General features: G+C 35.0%; 1 protein-coding gene across 4 annotated transcripts in view; it reads left to right on the top strand.

The window, feature by feature from the left end:
- Positions 1–439: 439 nt before the first annotated feature.
- The window catches only part of LOC138706004 (uncharacterized), an 843,117-nt gene continuing 821,193 nt past the window's right edge, over positions 440–22,363 (top strand). For all 4 annotated transcript variants that reach the window (XM_069834880.1, XM_069834875.1, XM_069834881.1 and 1 more), the window contains exon 1: positions 440–895. The gene's annotated coding sequence lies outside the window, so the exon portion shown is untranslated. The remainder of the gene's footprint in view (positions 896–22,363) is intronic.

Below are 22,363 nucleotides of genomic sequence, written 5' to 3'. Positions count from 1 at the left end.
GACACATTTACTTTATACCTTTGTTTAGTATAAGATCTAATATTACTCTTTATGAATTTTGTATTTTTTTGTCAAAAGTGTTCTAATTGTGAAATGAAACGTTACAAAAGAGACTTATTGTTTTAAGTACGCACACAACTGGGATTGTTTTAAAAAAATTCGAACAAATAAACGTGTGCTTATATAGTATTAGGTAAACAATGGAAGAGGACGAATTGTTATATTATTGTATTCTTGTGGAGAAATATTGGAAGTGGGATTTAGGGGAATTCAGATCTCGCCCCTTTGCTTCTGCTCTTGCACGTCGCAAGGAGTAATTACTAGTTGCCATGGTTACGGCGCGCATCGCTATTCAACAGTCATTTTTGTTTGCGAACTACTAGCGCCACGGAGCGGTGTGGACGTTGCTAGAAACTCGTAGACATAGAGCGGCGTCTGCTGTCATTTCAGGTGGCTTAGCGGGGCGTTGTGGTTTGTTTATATAAATAGTGTTGAGGATAGCGTTTCCATTTATTTATTAAAACAGCATGCATATGACAATCTTTGATCAATTAATATCGCACTGAAATATTGTTTCCTAATGTCTCATTGAGGTTTTCACAGATGATAATGTATTAAATGGTTTACACTCGTGTGTGTTAAAAATCTCATCGTTCGGTTCAAGTGATACGCGGTAAACTTTGAATGACATTACGTTCAACTAGTCACTGGATTAAAGCTGTTATTCATAGCGACTAACAGGATAGTTTACTCAAGTGTGGCGTGTGCTTAAAAGTGGTAAAAGAAGAAATTGCGACCTGTTGCCCAAGAAAAGTGCAACGTAGCGATATATCTCTCCAGAGGAAAGCCCGTGAGAGGTTCCCTTTAAGCGAAATAACATCCAATTTTATAACAAGTGAGTAATTATACATTATTATTAATATTATGTGCCTAATTTAAATTTAGGCCTTCATTATATAAAATGAAGTGAGCTTACATTTAGCTAACGCAAGCATGCTTTCATTAAACAAATGGTTCAAAATTGCATTTCGTTACGGAACTCATACGTCTTTTAACATGAATTATTAGTTTTCACGTAGACTTTATTTCTTCTTTGTTGTAATTACAAATAAGGTAATAGTGATATTTTATGGTGTATTTAACCACAATTAAAAAATTCGGAGATGCAATTTTGTTTCGTTGAAAGAGAACTGAATCTTTCTTATATTTTGAAATTGTTATCTTTAATGAAATACATATTAGAAAATAAGAACTAAATACTTCTAAGATTGTATATTCGTACATCGCTGGAACATTTATTCATAAACAAGACACTGGAACAAATATAAAAAAGTAATTTGATCTCCATAGTCTACTGTACTTAATTAAATGAAAAGCGTGGTGAATGATATGCATGTACAGTATGTTCTATATATATATATATATATATATATATATATATATATATATATATATATATATATATACACATACAATTGTAGGTGTTTTAATTTTTAATAGTACCATTATTAACGAAAACATATGTGTATGATCCATATTTTAAATGGCCTACGAAAATAATATAATTTCTCCCATATGGAAAGAATTTAAGTTACATATTTTGATCTGTCTGATAATTTTAAGTATTTATTGACTTTTCTACTATTGTTACGAAATAGTTACGATAACAATGCAGATAAGTGTTTATACATATATGTATTTTGTGATTCGTTTTTTTGCTTATGCCGAATGACATTTATTTATTTAATTAATACAATAAGCTTCATACATATTTAATTATCTTCACCTCCTAGCCCTTGTTACTTTTACATTTATATTTATGCTATGTCTTGTACTTTTTCTTATTTATCTTCCTTTTATTTTTTCAAGATGTTCTCCTTTTGACTCATTCTGTAAAGAATCATCTTACTAACGCATTTCAAGGCTTCTAGACGTTCTTGAAAACCTGTAGTGAGCCTTTCTGTTTTTAATCGTTCGACATACAGTTTTCATTTTTCAATTAAGGATTATCGGTAATAAAGCATATAGATTAACATTGACTTTTACAACAATTAAGGAAATTTCTATTATAGCTTTGAAGGGTTCTCTGCAGATTTTACGGCGACATTTGTATTTCAATTCAAATTACAGTTGAATTTTCTCAGTCCATTTTTTTATCTGTATTTTTATAAATTTTCATTATGTGAAATATTATCTACTACAAATTTTAGTTTCTTGTAAACAAATTTCTTGTAAGACATTTTTAATGTCATCTTAAATGTTACTGTTTAACATTCTTTGTCTTTGGAAACCTCGCCAAGTTGAGGAAGATTTATTTATTTATTTATTTATTTATTTACATCTTCATTAACAGAAAAGGACACTTTTAAATTATAGGGTGATAATGGAATTGATATCTCTGATTGAAATTCTGACTGATAAGTACATCTATTATAAGACAGTACATCTCACTTGACGATATATCAGAGGAAGAACAATTGAAGACATTATTACAAAAACTGCCCTAGTCATTTTAATGAAATTGAGTTAAGGACACATTTGCCACTATTTCAAATGTTTATAGACTCCAAAAGTGACACATGTCAGGTGCAATAGCCACAAGGATGAATACCAGTTGTACGGAAACAGTTGACATGTGTTGTTCTATTTATTTTTATTGTTCTCCTGAAAAATAGCAATTTTGACAAGGGTTGTTTTTGTACTAATATCTTCAATTGTTTGTATGCATCTGAAGTCTGATTAGTGTAATATGTAGCTAGTCGGCGATGTATGCAATGGAGGGAGAAAGTAACTGGTCACACTACCCCATTATCTCCTGGTCTAGTTGCCTCATAAGTGGTGCCATGTTGGGTAATTATGGAATTCGACTACTGCGTGGTAATTATTTAACCCGACATGGCCCTACATAACTTATGTAACCCAAAAAATGTTTTTTTTTTACCATTAACTTTTTAGTTGTTGAGTATATGTGTGTTTAATATATGGCGAATCCACTATTGTGGAGTAACGGTTAATACACCTGCTCATGAAACGAGCGGGCCCGGGTTCAAATCCTGGTTGGGACAAGTTACCTGGTTGAGGTTTTTCCTCGAGGTTTTCCTCAACCCAGTAAGAAAAAATGATGGGTAACTTTCGGCATTGGACCTCGGACTCATTTCGGTGTCATTATCACCTTCATCTCATTCAGAAGCTATATAACTATTGCAGTTGAAAAAGCGTCATAAAGTAACCAATTAAAAAAATAAGTGGTAAAAAAACTGTTGAAATGATTATTTCGGGTAATTTCTGAGAAGGTGTTGGTCTTTTACAAGGTATATGTGACAATATTAGTGGGTTGGTTGAGGGGACATCTAAGTGATGTAAGGCCGAGGAATATGTGAAAAGATTTCAATGATCTTAAAATCCCTTCAACTAACCCATTAACCTTGTCACATACCTTGTAAAAGACTGACGTCTTCTCGGAAATTATCCTAAATAAGTTAAACACACAGTAAAACAATCAAACACAATTTCAACAGTTTTTCTGCCACTTAGTAAACACAAATAAAAAATGAATGAAAAAAACACTTTTTGGGGTATTGGGTATGTAGGGCCATGACAAGCTAAATACAGTAATTACTACTGCGCTGTTTTTTTAAATTAGGGCTCTTGATTATAGGGTAATTTTATAAGGTGAAAACAGTGTTTTGGTTTTGTTTTTCGGAAATGACGGGAACACTTTTTTTTTTATTGGTCATTTATTACGATTTATACGGTTGAATTTGCCGGGCGTTGTTACGATTGGTGGCTCGGTTTCAATGGGGGTTGTTGTGATTGGTTGCTGGATGGAGGAGTTCAATTGTTCGATCAATGGCAGTATTCAAGGGTCTGTCTTTTGTCTATATGACTTCGATGGGAGTGAATGAGGGGGGGGGGGTTTGCGACCTCATGCAGTGCCAGCGTGATCGTTACCTGGATTTATTTTCGCGTGTACATTCCAGATGAAATCAGGATCAAATCAAGAAGTTCCCTCCGTGTTCCGGTTACACATCTTGCATATACGGAGGTTAGGTTTGGTTAGTTTAGGTTTTTATTAACCAAGTCCGCGCATTCCGCGTATGCGCAGTTATCATCTCAGCCAAGATGATCCTATCGCGAGGCGCACGTGTGGATGGTGTGTTGTGTGCGGGTATAATCTGTCTTTTGTCTTTGACTTCGATGGGGGTAGATGGTGTGTTGTGCACGGGGTGTAGAACGAGGTAGAATTTATTAGATTGAGGGAAGAAGAATTGCGTAAGTTCTTAATTAATCATGGTGTGTTATGTAATAGTTGTGCGGGTGGCAATTGTGGGGATATTTTGAAAGCAGATTGGGAGACACTATATTCACCACTTCACGTATAATTGGTAAGTTGTAGAGCTTATTATATTCCCCGGTAATTATAGATTTTGAACTATTTTTTTCAAAAGTCATTTTCGCCGTATTTTATCGTTGTAAAAACGATAGAAATAAATTCAATTGTCGGAAACCACCTATAATAACGTAACCTAACCTAACATTCTTAGGTTAGGTTAGAGTTGATTTCCGACAGATGAAAATATTTATTTCGTTTTTAAAGATAAAGGTATCCCCGTCACATGCCAGGAAGGCACTTGGAGGGCATGGAGGTAGAGCCCCGTGCTCTCCATGACCTCGGCTCTAGAATAAGGTGGTGTGGTCGGCACCACGCTCTGACCGCCTTTTACCCCCGGGAAAAATCTGGTACTCAATTTTATAGGAGGCTGAGTGAACCTCGGGGCCGTTCTGAAAGTTTGGCAAGGAGAAAAAAATCCCTTCACCACTCGAGATCGAACTCCGGACCTTCCAGTCCGTAGCCAGCTGTTCTACCAACTGAGCTACTATCATTTTTACGACGGTAAAATACGGTAAAATTGGAAGTTTGAAAAAAATTGTCCAAAAGTAGTCAAACTCCATAATTTACCCCATGTTGGTATCTCTTGTACGGTTCAGACTTGTCTTCGGACAGTTGACTAAACAAAACAGTATAATTAATAGTTGATATTTGAGCCTGCATTCTGTGATTCATTTTCTTGCCGAGAGCTGAACACTCGCTTGTCGGCAATGAATTATATCTAGTCCGACCCAATTGTCAAAGGGAACTTCTTAGTACAGTGCATACATTTTATCTTTCCTCGTTTACATGTATGCACTGTCGCGACTGCTCTACATCCGCGAGCGAGAAAAGATAAAATGTATTCACTATATTTAATGAACTGCAAGACTAATATAAGTAGTGATTACTTGAGTAATTAAAATTAATTCATATGAATGTAAAGTATTGTTTTGCTGACTTTTAGTTGCGTATCTCAAGACAATCATTTGGTATGGTTGGTTTTCAATTAATCTAAAAATCTCATGAGATATTATGAGAATGAATATTTTTAAATGACGAACTTCGAGAGAGTCAGTGTTTCAGCTTTACATTATGACAGATTTAGTATGTAATTCTGGGAATTATACGGTGTCGAAGAGGTTAACAAATTAAACACTGCCAGAAAATTGAATTGGCCTGCTGTTGTTTAATGTAAGATTTGTTGTCCTTTTCGACTTATTACTAATAGCAGAATCTAGTAAGATTTATTTAGTTTTCGTCTGTTTGAGAAAGAATGAAATATTTAATGATTGAGAAAAGCGTCTCTTCACTTTCCCACTTCTTAGTAAAACAGCTTTTTATATGTTTATTGAGAGCATTTTGTTTTCTCGTATATATTCTAACACTGAACAGTATGAAATATTATGACTAATGACTCACTTACTACACAATAAAATTATAGAAATTGAGTATGTTACATAACCGAAAGTCGGAGAAGAAATTAAGTTTGATTCTCTTATGGCCGGTTTCACCAACCTTCGTTATTATTATAACGTCTCGTTAAATAATTTAATTAAACATTAGTCAGTTTTTGCGTTTCACCAAGCATCATTATTGCTAACGCATCTTTAAACTCGTCGTTAATTTATTAGGACCTATTCGTCGCGTTAAAACAGTAACGATGCGTTAAGAAGTCAACAACATGGCGGACGTATTCGATGCTGAAATTCTTTATTTAGTACTTCAATATAATGGCGAACTTATATGTTGTAATAACTCTCGGAATAATCATTTTGAAGATTTAAGTGATAAAGAATTCCACGAAAGCTACACATTAAGGAAATAAGCAGTAAGAATGATTCTAGAAGAAACTGAATATAGGTTAGAATACGACAGATGGAAACACCCACTTAACGCCTCTTCAACAGATTCTTCTCGCTTTAAGATAATGTTACGGGAAGTTTTGAAATAGTAATTGGTGATATGGACGGAGTGTCAAAAGCTGCATTGTCTAGATATGTAAATAAAGTATCCCTACTATCAACATTACGACCACAATACAGTCATTATTTTTATAATAGGTTTATAGCTAAATTTCCTGTCGTCACTGACAACGATAGATTGTGTACATGTTCCAATCATCTCTCCTGGCAGTAATATGGCCAAAAGATTCTGCAATAGAAGATCTTATTTTCCATTCAATATTCAAACAATTTCATAGGCCTATGTAAAGCTCCGCATATAAAAATTGTGGCTAAACTAGCGCTGTGGTAGTTTCCTTCGTACTCTGCTTATACACCTTCCGTGACAGGTTAGGTTTGGTTAGTTTAGGTTTTTGTTAAGTCTTGCATATACGTCAACTGCATCTCCTCAAAAAATATCTTATAAATTCAACGATTTTCACTTCCGAAACCAGCAGAATTACCTCAGCGCTAGTTTATTGAAATTGTAATAGGTTAGAATACGACAGACAAGAATCACCCACTTAACGCCTCTTCAACACATTCTTCTCGCTTTAAGATAATATTATGGTTAGCACAACATTCCAAAGGAGGATGCCTTTTTTAATGGAAAGGGTGCAAAGAGGTTTTCTTTTAGGAGAAAATGGATACCTCTTAAAATCCAATTTAATGACGGCTGTCCTGAATTCTGCCACATAAGCATGGTAAAATTGTTACAGAGTACATAAATCTGCATGAAATACAGTGGAAAAGTAGTATGCAATTTATGGAAGAGGCGATTTCCGTCCTAAATTTAGGCCTAAGAACAACTGCTTAGAATGCTTTGATATAATTAATTGTAGCATCAATTCTGAAGCTGTCGACCTTATCGTCCGCAAAATTGTACTGCTCTACATTCCTCTTATTTACATTTGGAAACATGTCTTTTTGTTTTTAATTACGTTATGACAACATACTGTATTTAGGAAGAATATCAAGAACTAAGAACTTCTAGATGTTCTTAAAATTACTGCCTCTTACCCGTTTGCCTATGATTATTTCCTAATGCCAAACAAAGTCAGCCATGATCATATGTAACTAATGAAATATGTGATTTCGAAGCCATGGTCGTATGAGAAATAAAGCATGCAAGATAGAAGTGCAAAATCCCCACGTTAGTAAACGCATACTAATTTTAAAGAAACGATGCTTGATGAAACACTCAACGTTTAAAGGTCTCGTTAAAATTAAACGATCTATTTGTTGACAAGTCGTTTGTGCTGATTTAAAGAAGGTTGGTGAAACCGGCCATTACTGTAATATCTGTGATTATAATAACGATCCTTCTACTCTTTTTCACGCTTATTATTGTTATAATCACTATCATCAGTAGCAGAAGAACAAATATCACAACCATTTTATTATTATTATTATTATTATTATTATTATTATTATTATTATTATTATTATTATTATTATTATTATTGGCATAACATTTAATTGCGAAATATGTTGCAGTATGGAACTTAAACATAGTCACTGTGGCAGGATTATAAAACTTAAAGAAGAACAGCAGTTAAGCTGTTATAAATAATTCATGCGAATATGACGGTAAGATTGATAAGGTAACCAACAAGAACGATGAGATGGGATAGACCCATCAAGACATACATACTGTAGATGAAATCAAAGAAAGAGTGAGGAGTATAATGAAGGAATGAAAAATGTATGCACTGAGGTGCAGGGACAAATGGATCTACGCAAGACTACCCTTGTAGAAGGAAAAATCCCTATCAGCAAATAAATAATAACTTAAATAATGATATTGTGCACTGTACTAGTGGTGATGGTACAATGCTGCTGCGACTACTACTGCGGTTAATAATAATTTATTTATTTATTGATATTTATCTGCTGGACAACAGCCATTGTCCAATGAAAGTCCAGCACAATGACACAATTAATAAGTTATATTAATTTGTACCATAGTTGTTCATTTTAAATACTTGAGTTAACAACAAAATAAAGAACATAGATTACAATAATTAATTTACAAGAATTAATGCTATAAAATATTAGGGAAAGGAATTGATTCTTACTACCAATTTGTGTATAAAGTTTATGCAAATAATATTAGCAAAGACATTGCCATATTCTAATATTTCTATACATTGAATGGATCGAAATCGCCTACATGTAAGTTAGCATGTTTAATAAATCTGGAGGCCGGCGAGGAAGATTTAATAATAATAATAATAATAATAATAATAATAATAATAATAATTGAGTGGGATGATGAGAATGGTAATTAGTATCACGGATACCACCACCACCACTAACACGGTCTATTTGATCAAATAGTTAGTCTATAATTATGATAGGAATGGCGTCGAATCGGGCAAATACGATGAAGCAAGACATAGGTAATGTATAATTCTGATAACAAGGAGGTAAATCACAAATTCTTTAACCAGGAATCAACTCCGAAAAAGTTTTATTGGACGCTATATTTGTTACCGGTGTCCCTAACGATAGAGAAGTCCCTGCAGTTTGCTAGATAGGTGTGTGTGAAGAGTTTTACATATTAGGTTAACTTATATAAGTGATCTTAGAAGATAGAATCTATTACTTCGAATAGTAAGATGACAGGGACATAGCAAGGGCCGGATATTTAAGTATGGAGATAGTGAAAATCACGACGTAATAGATGTACAAAAGATTTCTGCTAATCTTTACTAATTAAGTGATTCTTATTAATAATATGAGGATAAAACAATCGCGACAAATTGAGAAATAGAGTTCTAATAGCGAATTATGAACACATTCGCGAATTATTACTACTGCGTCGTTTTATAGCGAATTTCATATTCTTAATTTTTTTCACTTGAATTTGTTATATATCCAAGTAACCTACATTACATGGTATTCCAGGTGTTCTGATCATGTTAGTGCACTCTAAAGACGGAGAATTCAACATTTCACTAATAATTTGGAAGTGTTAATTTGAGGGATGCAAGTTTTTTTTAGTTTTTAATGAATGTATTAAATACAGTCTCAATCCAACAAATATTGTCTATAGGCACCTTTACCAGAATCCAACGAACCTTTAATGTTAATTATTCGCAAAGTAATAGTCATACTGAATTAATATACAATTCCAAAATAATTGTAGTGTCCAAAATTTCTATTAATCTCCGCCAAGAGTACAAATCAATCTCCGCCGACATCAATATTAAAAAACACAAATGATAAAATGAATCTCCATAAATACCTGCCCCTGGGCATAGCGTAAAAATAACGTCAAAAGTTTATTTCATCTATCATCTGCAATAGTAAAAATAGGCTGGGGTGAAGTCTTGGGGATAGTACTGATTTCCGATGCTGATCTAAAAAAGGTTTGTAGCTCCGGGCTACTCGTCCGCGAAACAGGACCTGGCTCTATCAGGGGCTGAGGCAGGATGATCCAACTGTCAGCGTCGGGTTCATGAATGCCACCCAGGCCACTTGTCGGACTTAAAAATCGTCGTATATATAGGGCGCAAAATGGGTCAAAGCGTACTTAGATGTACGGTCCCGTCTGGGTGCAGCCAGCCAATCAGAAGCTTAAGCAAGAAGATTTGTACTGTATTATATTGAGCAAGTTAGATTCGGACTAAATTTTTCTCATCGATTGGAGGTAAGATCGAACTTTTCTAGCATTACTAAACTCTATTTACTCCTATTGTGGTTCCCAAGGGTTGGTACAGTAGTTTTGAACTTCAATGAAGGGTAGCGGAAACGATGTATTCTGCAAAAGTGATGATGGCAATTACAGACACATTCAGTTGGTAGTTTCAATTTGTCAGCTAATGACAATTATGTAGTTTTCAATTTTATTTATGTTATTGTTGTTATAATGTTATTACTACTATTATTGTTAGGCCTATACTGTGTTGGAGCCTGAACTATACTCGTAGATCAGTAAGATGACTGTTTCTCACCAAAGGACCGGTTCAATCCCGAACGGTGTAGGGATATGTCTAGACTGTACAGCCGCTGTTGGCAGATCTCCACTCAATAATTTGTTATTCTCTCACTTTCATTTCGCTTTTGTTCGATTAAAGCGATATTGTTTCATAGCCATTTCAAGTTAACACAGTCATTGAATAACAATTTAATTATATTATTTTGTGAAGCACCAGGAAAAATTAGTTTTGTATTTGGTATTAAATTGATAATGACAATAATGGTATATTATTATTATTATTATTATTATTATTATTATTATTGGTCCACATCTGTGGAGTAACGGTCAGCGCGTCTGGCCGCGAAACCAGGTGGCCCGGGTTCGATTCCCGGTTGGGGCAAGTTACCTGGTTGAGATTTTTTCCGGGGTTTTCCCTCAACCCAATATGAGCAAATGCTGGGTAACTTTCGGTGCTGGACCCCGGACTCATTTCACCGGCATTATCACCTTCATCTCATTCAGACGCTAAATAACCTAAGATGATGATAAAGCGTCGTAAAATAACCTACTAAAATTATTATTATTATTATTATTATTATTATTATTATTGTTGTTGTTACTACTGTATTCTCTGCAAGAATAATTTGCCTTCTGAAAATTCGCTTCTTATTAATTCAGCTTCCTCAGTGATTATGCACGTTGTCTGATGGTTAAGGTTCGGACAAAGTAGCTGTATCAAGATAGGCTGTATAGCTGTATAGGATAGGGGCTTGATTTGCTTCAGACTAAGTAAACACTACCCCCTTTCGGGTGCATACTAATTCGGTCCCACCAGATATACAGTACTAATTCGGTCCGAACTATGCAGGTATGTACAAGTTTTATGTGTGTGTATACTGTATATATATATATATATATATATATATATATATATATATATATATATATATATATGCATACAGGATTTACTGGCATGTAAAAGAACTCCAGCGGAACAAAATTCCGGCGATATTGTTATAACCTCTGCAGTTGCGAGCGTCATTAAATCATAATTTATTTTTAGATAGTTGATAGCCGTCCCAACTAGGGTTTAATAATAATCGGCCTCCTAATCAATTCTAAGAGAGAGCTGGAGAATTGAAGTATTTTGGGATATTATTTCGAATAAATTTTATTCAGCTTCCTCCAAGTGAAGGCTGCCTAGAAGACAAAGCTTACCAAAAAATTGTTATAATGAAAAAAAGAAAAAAAGAAGAAGAAAACAATGGAGAAGAAAAAGAATAGTTACTGAATATTAACCGTTAAATTGTCAAAACATTTCTCACACTACTTTATTAAACCGTGTCGGGCAGTAAAGAAAACAACTATCGCAATGTCCATATTTTATATGTTGTGCATTGTTATAGTATTGTGAAATTTAAATTTTCCTACCATTTTTTTTCTGTTCTATTAAAATTATAGCATATTCTTTTAACCTGTTGTATCCTATAGGATACATCGTATTTGAATACATCAATCCTGATGCTACTTTCCAGATAGAATTATGGGCCAAATTCATAGCTACGACAGAAAGAACGACGAATAATTGTGAATCTTTCCATGCAAAGTTAAATGGCTTATTCTACACAGCTCATCCTAACGTCTTTCGATTAGTAGACGTTCTAAAACAATTCGAATTGATACATACAAATTAGAAGTCCAGCAACAAAAGATCAGACCAATTAAATAAAGACAAAATGACAGAATTTGTATCTAAATAAACAGACTCCAATATATAAAAACACTGTCCTACAAATTTCTCCCAAAAACATAGCTCCTAGTACCACTGACTACTCTGAAGTTTAAGGGTGCTATTCATAGACATTTCGCTAGCCCGGGCTACGAGCGTACTAAACAGGATTCATATCATATCATATCGCTGACACTGGTTTATGAATACGAAAAACGTTAGTTCGCTGATCATCCACCGAAAGCCCGCGCTAAGAATGTCTATGAATACGGCCCTAAGAGTTTTGACTAAGGTTTATACCGTACAATGTACATGATAACCAATATTTTTAACCGTGACTTAAGGAAGGGGCAGGCAATTTTATAGTTTGCTGTCTCGGGTCACGAATTTACCCGTCCCTGCCTTATGACAATCCTCTGGATAGAATGGGAAGGAAAATGTTGATTTCTAACCAGTACTGCTCTATTTTCGATCTGGGACCTAACTAGTACTGTTAACTTAAGGGCCTGGGACAGAACTAGTATTGTTTACTTCTTGGCTCCGGACCCAACTATAGTACATATTTGTGAACATGGGACCGAACTAGTAAACTCCGCCCCTTTCACTAGCTAAAACTACCTGCTGGGAAGAGCGCTCCCCTCCCCCTAGTTAAAACATCAATGAATGGACGGACAGTACAGCCAATAGGAACTGAATATACGTCACTAATGTGGCTGGGGGACACGCGAAAACTAGTTAATGTTTGTAAACAAAACGCACGGATCAGGGATGCCTATCCTGATACAGCTACTTTATCCCAACTTTACTGATAATATTTAAGGGAAAATCGCAATAAGCAGAACGTAGAAGCTCCGCCCACGACCCCTTCCACTTTTCCCCTACTAGCTCACCAGACACGCTACGTGATAGGCGAGCGTTGTGTCGACTGCACATTTCATGTGGGTGGGGATAACTTCCCCTAGTGGCGTTCTCTTTATTGCAACTTATCCAAAGTTATATTTATTTCTGAAAGAATTCCAGTTTACAGGTGATTTGTTCCTTCCTCTGCATCCTCTCTCCGGAGACCGAAAGACTTGCGAAGTTAAATGTGCTGATTTGGGAATCGACAGATTCGTTGTCGTTACTCTGAAGGCGTAGATGCGTACAAGGTGCCCAAATCGTGAGTCGCAATTATTTGTGGTTCTGTTTACATGCACACCGTACCTGATGCTTCCAACCCGCAGCAGCACTCCTTCACTCTGTGTTGATGTCTAACAGTCAGCGGTCAGTCTGTTCAATTGGACTGGCAATAACAGATATAGGCTACCACCTGAGTTTAACGCACTAGTTGAACAGGTTGAAAAATAGTAATTATTTTGAAGTTAAATTGTTTGTTTATATGTCAGTCTGAAAGACAAAAAAAAAGTTATGTTTAATTTTATTATCAAACAAATATTTTATATACTGCTAATTTTCATTATTTACTTAATTACTTTTTATTATTTCAATTGACAAAATACATTGCATAGGAAAAGTCAATAGTTATTTAGTTGAAATATTCATCACCAGAAAGAATAGCCTATAAACTTTTTTTTTTTTAATTAAATACTTTTTTTAGTTTAGTTTTAAAATGAGAAACCTTACTTACATTCTTAATAGCTTGAGCCAATTTATTATATAATTTCAAGCTAATGACATTTGATGATTTACATCCAACTCTTAATTTATTAAATCGAATGTGAAATGCATTACATTGTCTGGTATAACGGGGTTAGGTACAGCTTACAGCTGTAAAATTTTTGGAAATACTCAACGTTTTTTTCCCTCCATTATTATATGTTGTACAATAATGAAAATTGGTATGTGTAGATGTCCTTCTGGTATATGAAAAAAATATTTTTACGATTTAAAAAAAAAATATATATATTTTTTTCAAAATTCAAAATGTGCAATTCACTGTGCAGTGATGAAGCGTTTCCCTCATAACTCATAAACTTGTTAAATTTTTCATGTTCTCTCTCTTTTATTTTATTGCTGAAACTCATGTTTACAGTATAATGCTCTTTAAACTACATTTCTTAATAAGTAATATATATTTTTTTATTTTGTGTTAGAAGAAAATACTGATATTTGATCATTTTGTAAAATGAATTTATTTTTTTATCAGACAGTCTATCAAAGATAGAGAAGTGATCGTACATCATATTTTAGATATGACATGCATTAATACACACAAGAAATTTCATCACTGAATGTTTGATAGTTTTTGAGTTATGTGGGAAAAGCTTCATCACTACACAGTGAACTGAATTTAAAAAAAAAAAAAAAGTAAATAATTTTTTTTAAATCGTAAAAATATTTCTTTCGTATAGCAGAAGGACAGTGTTTTACACATACTAATTTTCATTATTGTACAAGATACAGTAATGGAGGAAAAAAATGTTGAATATTTCCAAAATTTTACTGCTGTAAGCTGTACCTAACCCCTTAAGACCATGAAAATTCCCATTCTGGATGAATATTTCCCTATTAAAAATAAGTACACAAATTAAAGATATATAAATCAGAAAAAATTAACATTTTAAAAGATTAAAAATATTCTTTACACGAAACTATAAAATGTGTTCCAGCCATACACCTTATTATTCTCTTTTGAGATATGAATACATCTTGTGTTGAGGTAGACCAACCCCAGAAACATATACCATATCTCAAACGAGATTAAACATATTCATGAAATATAGAAACTAGCTGGGTTTTTTGTCAGCACAGATCTCAAATTTTTTTTAAATGAAAGATAACGAATTCAATTTTGACATAACCTTAGTACAATGATTTTATAATTTAAATGTTCATCAATGATTAACACCAAAAACATTACAGTACTTAATGTTGGAAGGTCAACATAATTTACATGCAATCTCATATATATATATATATATATATATATATATAGTGAAATTATAAATATGTCGTTTTACTTAAATTTAAATGTAACAAATTTTCATTAAACCACCTTCGTATTTCATTTAAAATAGTATTACACTTGTTATCTAATATATTTTGAGATCGATCGGATACAATTAATTGTTGTCATTAGGTGAAGAGTACATTAAACTTATTGTTAATTATAAATACTCCGCTACTGGCGAAGCCTGCGTTTGTTACTGGAACACTTTTTCTTCACTTGTCTCATCACTCTCTCCTCTATGCTGCGTGGCGGGTAGCCGCATAATTGATTGATTCGAGATTGAACTTCAGACTGAACACCTATGCTTTATAGCAGGGATGGGCACTATGTTCCCGCGCGGGTATTGTATACACCACCCTTAATTTCTCCCTCCCCAAATATTATACCTGTCTCCGTCTACGTGCAACAAACAGAGGTGAAACACTTTACCATAGCGTTCTAACAAGGGGTGAGTAAAGGTGGTGGAATATGGCGAATAAATTGTAGGTTTCGTTTTAATTTCCAAGAAACATGGGAACAAGACTATTTTGCTATTATGAATAAAAGTAAAATTCAATCCCTTTATATAAAACATAATATCATACGGTGCTTCGATCTTGAACATAAGAAGGATTTTGGCAAACATGAACTTGTAGGTAAGAGTTTAAACAGGATTGTTAAAAAATAGTCTATATTAATAAAATAGTTGTTACATGCGATAAAGCAATGTGTTATTTTAATGCAATTTGTTTGCAAGTTGAAATAGTGAGATAATTTTTAAGAATTTACAACAATAATTTGCTAATGGAAACCCAACCCACAATCACTACTAGTTGAAAATGCAGTCAATTTATAGCATTTCAAACACGTAAACGAGTCGTAGAGAACAATACCTTTTCAAATGCCAGGTAAAACCAGCAAGGAATTGTATGAATTATTATCTAATAACAAATCTCATAACTTACGTAATTTCGCAGCTAAGATGCTGGCAATCTTTGAATCCACTTATGTCTGGGAACATATTTTTTCTTAAATGAACCAGATCAAAATATTACGCGTACACTTCTAACAGCCTATCACTTCGTAACTGCTTTACATTTATGTAGTAATAGTATTCATTGCAGTAGGATAAACAGACTCATCCTGACCATACATTATAGGCCACCTAGAGCTTATAAGTGGTTATTTATAATGAGTGCTAAGCCATAATGAGTTGATTTGAAATGTTTAGTGTAATGCCATGCCGCATTAGTTTTGTACAGTCCTAATCTGAAGAGAAGTCAAGTTCATGTGATGTAAACACGTGCGAAATATTGGGGAAGGGATGAACTGGTTCACACTTACTTCCCCTCCGTTATGCCCATCCCTGCTCTATGGGGGATTTTATTCTCGTTGTAAGAAGTGCAGAAAAATTATTGCGGTTATTTTCTCTTCCGAAATTATTTCTAGGCATTTGTCGAAATTCACGTTTTCAGCATCCTTGTTACTTGTAGGCTACTATAGGCCTACACATGAATTAATAATTTCAAACTGTTACTTTTAAATTTAAGACAGCTGCGATTTTCTTAAAAAAAAACTGCACATCTTCAAAAAATAACTGACTATAATAATTATCTGCTGTCATCTCTTATTTTGTGGATAGACTAGACTATATAAAATTTCCACTATAGCCTATGTTTTGTATACAGAAACTACACGTATATTTCACTTAATAGTTGAGTTAATTCATTTCTCTTGATTTCTCGATCGACAAACGTGCTGAAAGATTATTACTGCGCTTCGACAGCGGTTGCGTGTCACCTAGATTGATGTTAACAGCGATACGAACATGACATGACGTAACGTAGCTGGAGTAGGGGAAGTACAGAGAATTAAAACTAGCTGTAAGGGGTGGCGAACAGAAGTCGTAGCTTAGACGCAGTGGAAAGTAACATTGAACAGGTAAACAGCCACGTTCTTTACCACTCTCTGTCAATTGACATTTACCAGAGAGTCGGCCTCGATAGCATAGTTGGTATAGCATTGGCCTTCTATGCTCGAGGTTGCGGGTTCGATCCCGGCCCAGGTCGATGGCAATTAACTGTGTTTAATTGCGACAGGCTCATGTCAGTAGTTTTACTGGCATGTAAAAGAACTCCTGCGGGACAAAATTCCGACACACCGGCAACGCTGATATAACCTCTGCAGTTGCGAGTGTCGTTAAATAAACCATAATTTTTTTACGAGATCGTCATAGGTACAGTCCGCACTTCAGGAGAAGATCCGAGGAAGGAATGTGAGCTTTCCCCTTCTCTTACAACCAACTCCCCAACATGGAACAGGCCGGCCAATGACTAAACCTTGTTTGTCCCAGCCGGCCAATGACACCATCTCCATCCACCTGCTCCTTCAGAGGAGCTGAGTTACTAGTCGAACCTCTCCTCTTACCCCGCAAGGACCATACCCCCTCGCAAGTATCCTCTCGTGAAATTTGGATGTGCCGCAGGTGAACATTGTCAACAATAATTCAAAGATCAGTACATAATTATACCATCAGGAATTCGGTAAGCAATGCTTTTCTTTAAAGGGAGAAAATACTATATAATGCAAATTGTGCCATATAACAAGTAGTCCACACCTGTGGCGTAACAGTCAGCGTGTCTGGCCGCAAAACCAGGTGGCCAGGGTTCGATTCCCGGTCAGGACAAGTTACCTGGTTGAGGTTTTTTCCGGGGTTTTCCCTCAACTCAATATGAGCAAATGCTGGGTAATTTTCGGTGCTGGACTCCGGACTCATTTAACCGGCATTATCACTTTCATCTTATTCAGACGCTAAATAACCTGAGATGTTGATAAAGCGTCGTAAAATAACCTACTAAAAATAAATACGAGTAGGCCTATGTATGCTATATATACGTATGTACAAGGTGGTCAAAAGTAGCTTTCCACAAACACTTCCTTACATTTAATTACATTCAATTTACATTTGACTGCACATTTATTTACATATTTTGTGTGTGTGCGTGCAATCTTTTGTCTTCATTTTCCTTAAAAATGAGTATTGCCATTTTGTTTTTTTAGTGACTGCCTTCCATCCCATCCATTTTATTCTCCTTTTGGACCGCGTCAGTGAATGTTAGTCCAGCCACTTACATTATTGGGTCTGACTGGAGAGTCGGTGTTGTCCGGAGTGTTTTTCACCGTACTACACAACTGAGAAAAAGAGCTTTTATCCTACTCGCACGTTGTGACCGAAACACTGAAATCATTGTGCAAACGAATTGTTAATGGCCTATTTTATTTTTTTAATTCTCGGATAATGGAGTTCTTGTTCTGGTGTGCTGTACATAAACGTTATTTTTTAGCTCTAACTTATACACTACAAATACGTTTATTTTCACTCCTTTTTATAGACTCGATCAGTTAATAGAATTAAAAAAGATCAGCTTATCAATTTGCTCTTGTACGAAGAAGGGACCCGAAGCTCGCACTGTAGCCTGAGGTTTATTTTGCTTACCACGCCTATTCTATGAATTATTGGGTAGCCAGGTCGAACTGCCGCGCTCTTGTACAAGAACAGCACGCCGCACCATGAACTTAATCCATGCTATCGTATGGATGATATAATGATGCTATGTGAATTAATGATGGCAAATGAGTCCAAAGTCCAACACCGAAAGTTACCCAGCAATTCTGCTTCAATTGGTCGAGGAAAAACTTGAAAGTAAAGCAGTTGAAAGGCACGGGGATTACGTGGAAAAGTGACATTTTGTTCCTAAAGATGTATCTACATTCTGTGAAAATAGCAAAACTGTAGGATAAAAGTGTAATTTTTAAATAAATATTGTGAATTACTTTTGGAGTGACCATCGTATATATATATTTATATATTTTTGATCGATTGAAAATAATAATTTTAGTTTCCGACATAGCTAGATGTTTAAGTTTTAATATGGTACCTCAATGAAGTCTTTTGAATGCTACTTTTTGTCCGTTGGAAGGATAATAAATGAGTCGTTGGGAGCAGAAGTGGTGTAAGTCAAAAATGGGTAATGAAGGTTAAAGTAAACATTCTGTAAAATACAGCGCAAAGTAGCAATTAATATTCAATTTATTTAAACTATTAGTAGTCGGTGGATAGCACGAAGGACATATCAATTGCTAATTTGCGCTGTATTTTACAGAATTTTTACTTTAAATCTCATTACCCAGTTCTGAACTACACCAATTCTACTTTGAACAGCTCAAATATGGGAAAATGTGAATAGGAAGAAACAGACATTGAAGATGGTACAAGGTATAGGAAGTATAGTGCGCTACAAGAAATTAACTTCCAGATGAGGCAAAAACATAATTTACCAAAATTTTGAAGAAATCTGACATTTCTAGAGTAGATGTAGGTATACCTTAATATGATTGGACGAGTCCCGGTCGGGGCAAGTTACCTGGTTGAGGTTTTTTTTACAGAGTTTTTCTTCAACCCAATATGAGCAAATGCTTGGTAATTATCGGTGCTGGACCCCGGACTTATTTCACCAGCATTATTACCTTCTCATTCAAGCGCTAAATAATCTGAGATATTGATACAGCGTCGTAAAATAACTTACTAAAAATATGACTGGAGAAACCGAATCGCTTCACAAGCACGGTTCTTAATCAAGATTTTATAACAGAATAAATTAAAATACTTCAGTTAACAAAATATCAGTACCAGTAACTAAAAAAAAATGTCTTTAGGAATATTATTAAAAAAATGTATTTGTTAAATGTGTTTTACTGCATTTGTGCAAGAGAAATAAAATTAGAATGGTATTATTACTATAGGCTCTATAACTTTCAATTTAATTTTTAAATAATTTAAATCCTCCTTGTTTATTGTCTGTATTTCTCGATTGTATAAGGATTGCTGCTTAAGCACGAGTTTCACTCTAACAGGGATACGGTAGAACAGGGATTCTTGTTTATTTATTTTGTAAAAGTGTTGGCAATTTATATTTTTGTAGGACGCACAATGACCAAAACCTGTCTAAGTGTAAGAATTCGTTTCTGATCCAGCCCACGAAAAGCCAAGCCAGGGGAGTTCCCGAATAAAGATTTTACGTGTTTTATTATCAAAATATTAAACTTGCACGAAACTTCAGCAAATATTGTTCTAAACTTACTCCTAATTGGCAAGTAGTTTTCTTAGAAAGTTGTGTATTTATCTTACGTTGAGTTTCACGCTCAGGATAGAAATTTCACTAATAATAAAGGTTCGGTATTTAATTGCTAAGTCAGTTTGGTTAGTGAGAATTTTGCTGCAGGTTTTATCTGCAAATTGTTTCTTCGTTTATGTACACAGACGTTCATGTAGTTTTGATTGTTTTATATATTACTTAGAATGTATAATGAGTAAGATTCGGATAAAGTAGCTGCATGAGGATAGCATCCTTGGTCTGTGCGTTTTGTTTACAAACATTAACTGTTGTCGCGTGTATTCAGTTCCTATCGGAAGTACTGGCCATTCATTGATGTTTTAGCTAGGGGGTAGGGAACTCTCGCTCTTCCTAACAGGTAGAGTTTTAGCTAGTGGAAGAGGATAGTGTTTACTTAGTCTGAAGCAAGTTAAGGTATTATCTTTTACAGCTTATCCTGATACAGCTTCTTTTTCCGAACCTTAATAATAAGATATGCATGGGATGTTAGTTTATTTTACAATTTAAAGATGATTTCAGAATTTGAAATTAGCCTTAAAGCCTTTTGAACACACTGTTTTTGAAAGCTATGTTTTTTTTTAGTTAAACGGTGATATTTTAATCGGACGCAAATCTATCGAAATTCAGATTCAAGATGATTGGCTACATTAAGTGGCAATTTTTAGTAGCGACTTCTTTGGAAATAAATTAAAACTGACCTTTTTGTGTCGTAGATTTACGGCACATAAGAGAAATGCGCCCGTGGCTGAGAATGCTTGAGGAAAACTTTACAAACCAGCTGTCTCGATCACCAGCTCACTGTTTTGCAGACAAATGATTCTGCCGACAAACGTCCCTCTTTTAACTATAGATATTTGTATAGCATAGTGTCTTGTGAGGCTTTAGAGACTCTTGATAGACTAAGTAGAGGATTGATAACAGAATCACTTGCCTAGTACGAGTATATGGTAGCGTTTTCCAACCTTTGGCTAGCCACGGGCCGGCAGAAGATATGGAAAAATTTTGTATCAAGTTTTTTTAAGTGTTTATTATATTAATCCTCATTATTAAAATTTGCAATACTTGAATTCGAAATTTTACAATCACATCCGGAAACTGTCCGTTCATCCTTCTTCTCTCAAAATCACTGGCATTTACTCAATGCGACATTTGCTGTTTGTCAAAATCTTTTTGATTTGTGGTTCCAACACTGAAAGAGATTGAAAGACATAGTGCGGCACTAACGTCCTTCTGGTTCCTAAAAATTTACCAATCATTTTAAAACTTTTTTACTGAGATCTAGATACATTTTTTTCCACAGATATCCAGAAATGATACTGTGACTTGATTTTACATTTTATTGTTCGCTAGATTTAATGATGAGAACTCTTGCTCGGACGTATTTTCGAATCTCACTTCGACTGTTTTATAGGTTTGATTATTTTCTGAGGTTTTATTCAGCTTTAAGGCTCGTATCGTTATCACCAATTCTACCAACTGTGTCGTTAAAAACCGCCTTTAAAGATAAAAATAAAATGGGACATATGGGGTCGCACACTATACGTCATTAGTCTGCGTCGCATTCGGTACTGAGTAACGGAGTCCAAGCATAGAAAGAAATAAACTAACCTGACTCTCGGTGAGTTTGATGTCAGGATTTTTCTTCCTCCATGTGGACTGTGTTCACCATTATTGTAGGCATTTATCTACCCCTCCCGCTACTCCCAGGTCACGAGCACCTGGAGCTCGCACAGGCGGTGGCTATGCTCCCTGTAGTGGGGCTGCCTCCAAGGAAAGTTTCCACCGTCCATCTTCCTTTAGAGTGTAGCCTACTAAATCTAATTCCGCTAGTCATTATTGTGGAGTTCAGGGTCTCACTCGAGAAGGAAACGTAAACGTAAACATAACGTTTACGTGAATGCTGAGAGTCTTGCTAGTTAAAGTAATCATTCAGAATACCTACACCTAACCTAACCATAACGACGTAAAATTAGGAGTTTAAGGCGCAATTCACACAGAGAAGACGTGGCTCGGACATCGGGGATAGCCAGGGATCGAGTTCTGGCGTCCTGGATTGAAGACCAACGTGTTAGTGCTTGAGTCTCGACTGTATGTAAGCTAAACACGGATAGAGCAGCTATATAAAATAATTATAAGATATATTTCGTAAATCAGTTTCTGTGACCAGATATGAACTGAATGTATTAAAATAATGGTTATAATCATCATAATCATTATAGTCCCATCGCTCTTATTTCCGGCAGCCAATCACGTTGCCGGTCGGCTACATTTAAACGTGTGCGTCTTGTGATTCG

The sequence above is a fragment of the Periplaneta americana genome, chromosome 9 (assembly GCF_040183065.1).
Source record: "Periplaneta americana isolate PAMFEO1 chromosome 9, P.americana_PAMFEO1_priV1, whole genome shotgun sequence".
In the NCBI taxonomy this organism is placed as follows: domain Eukaryota; kingdom Metazoa; phylum Arthropoda; class Insecta; order Blattodea; family Blattidae; genus Periplaneta; species Periplaneta americana.
The sequence above is the reverse complement of the archived record's forward strand: the minus strand, read 5'-3'. Positions and strand labels throughout refer to the sequence as shown.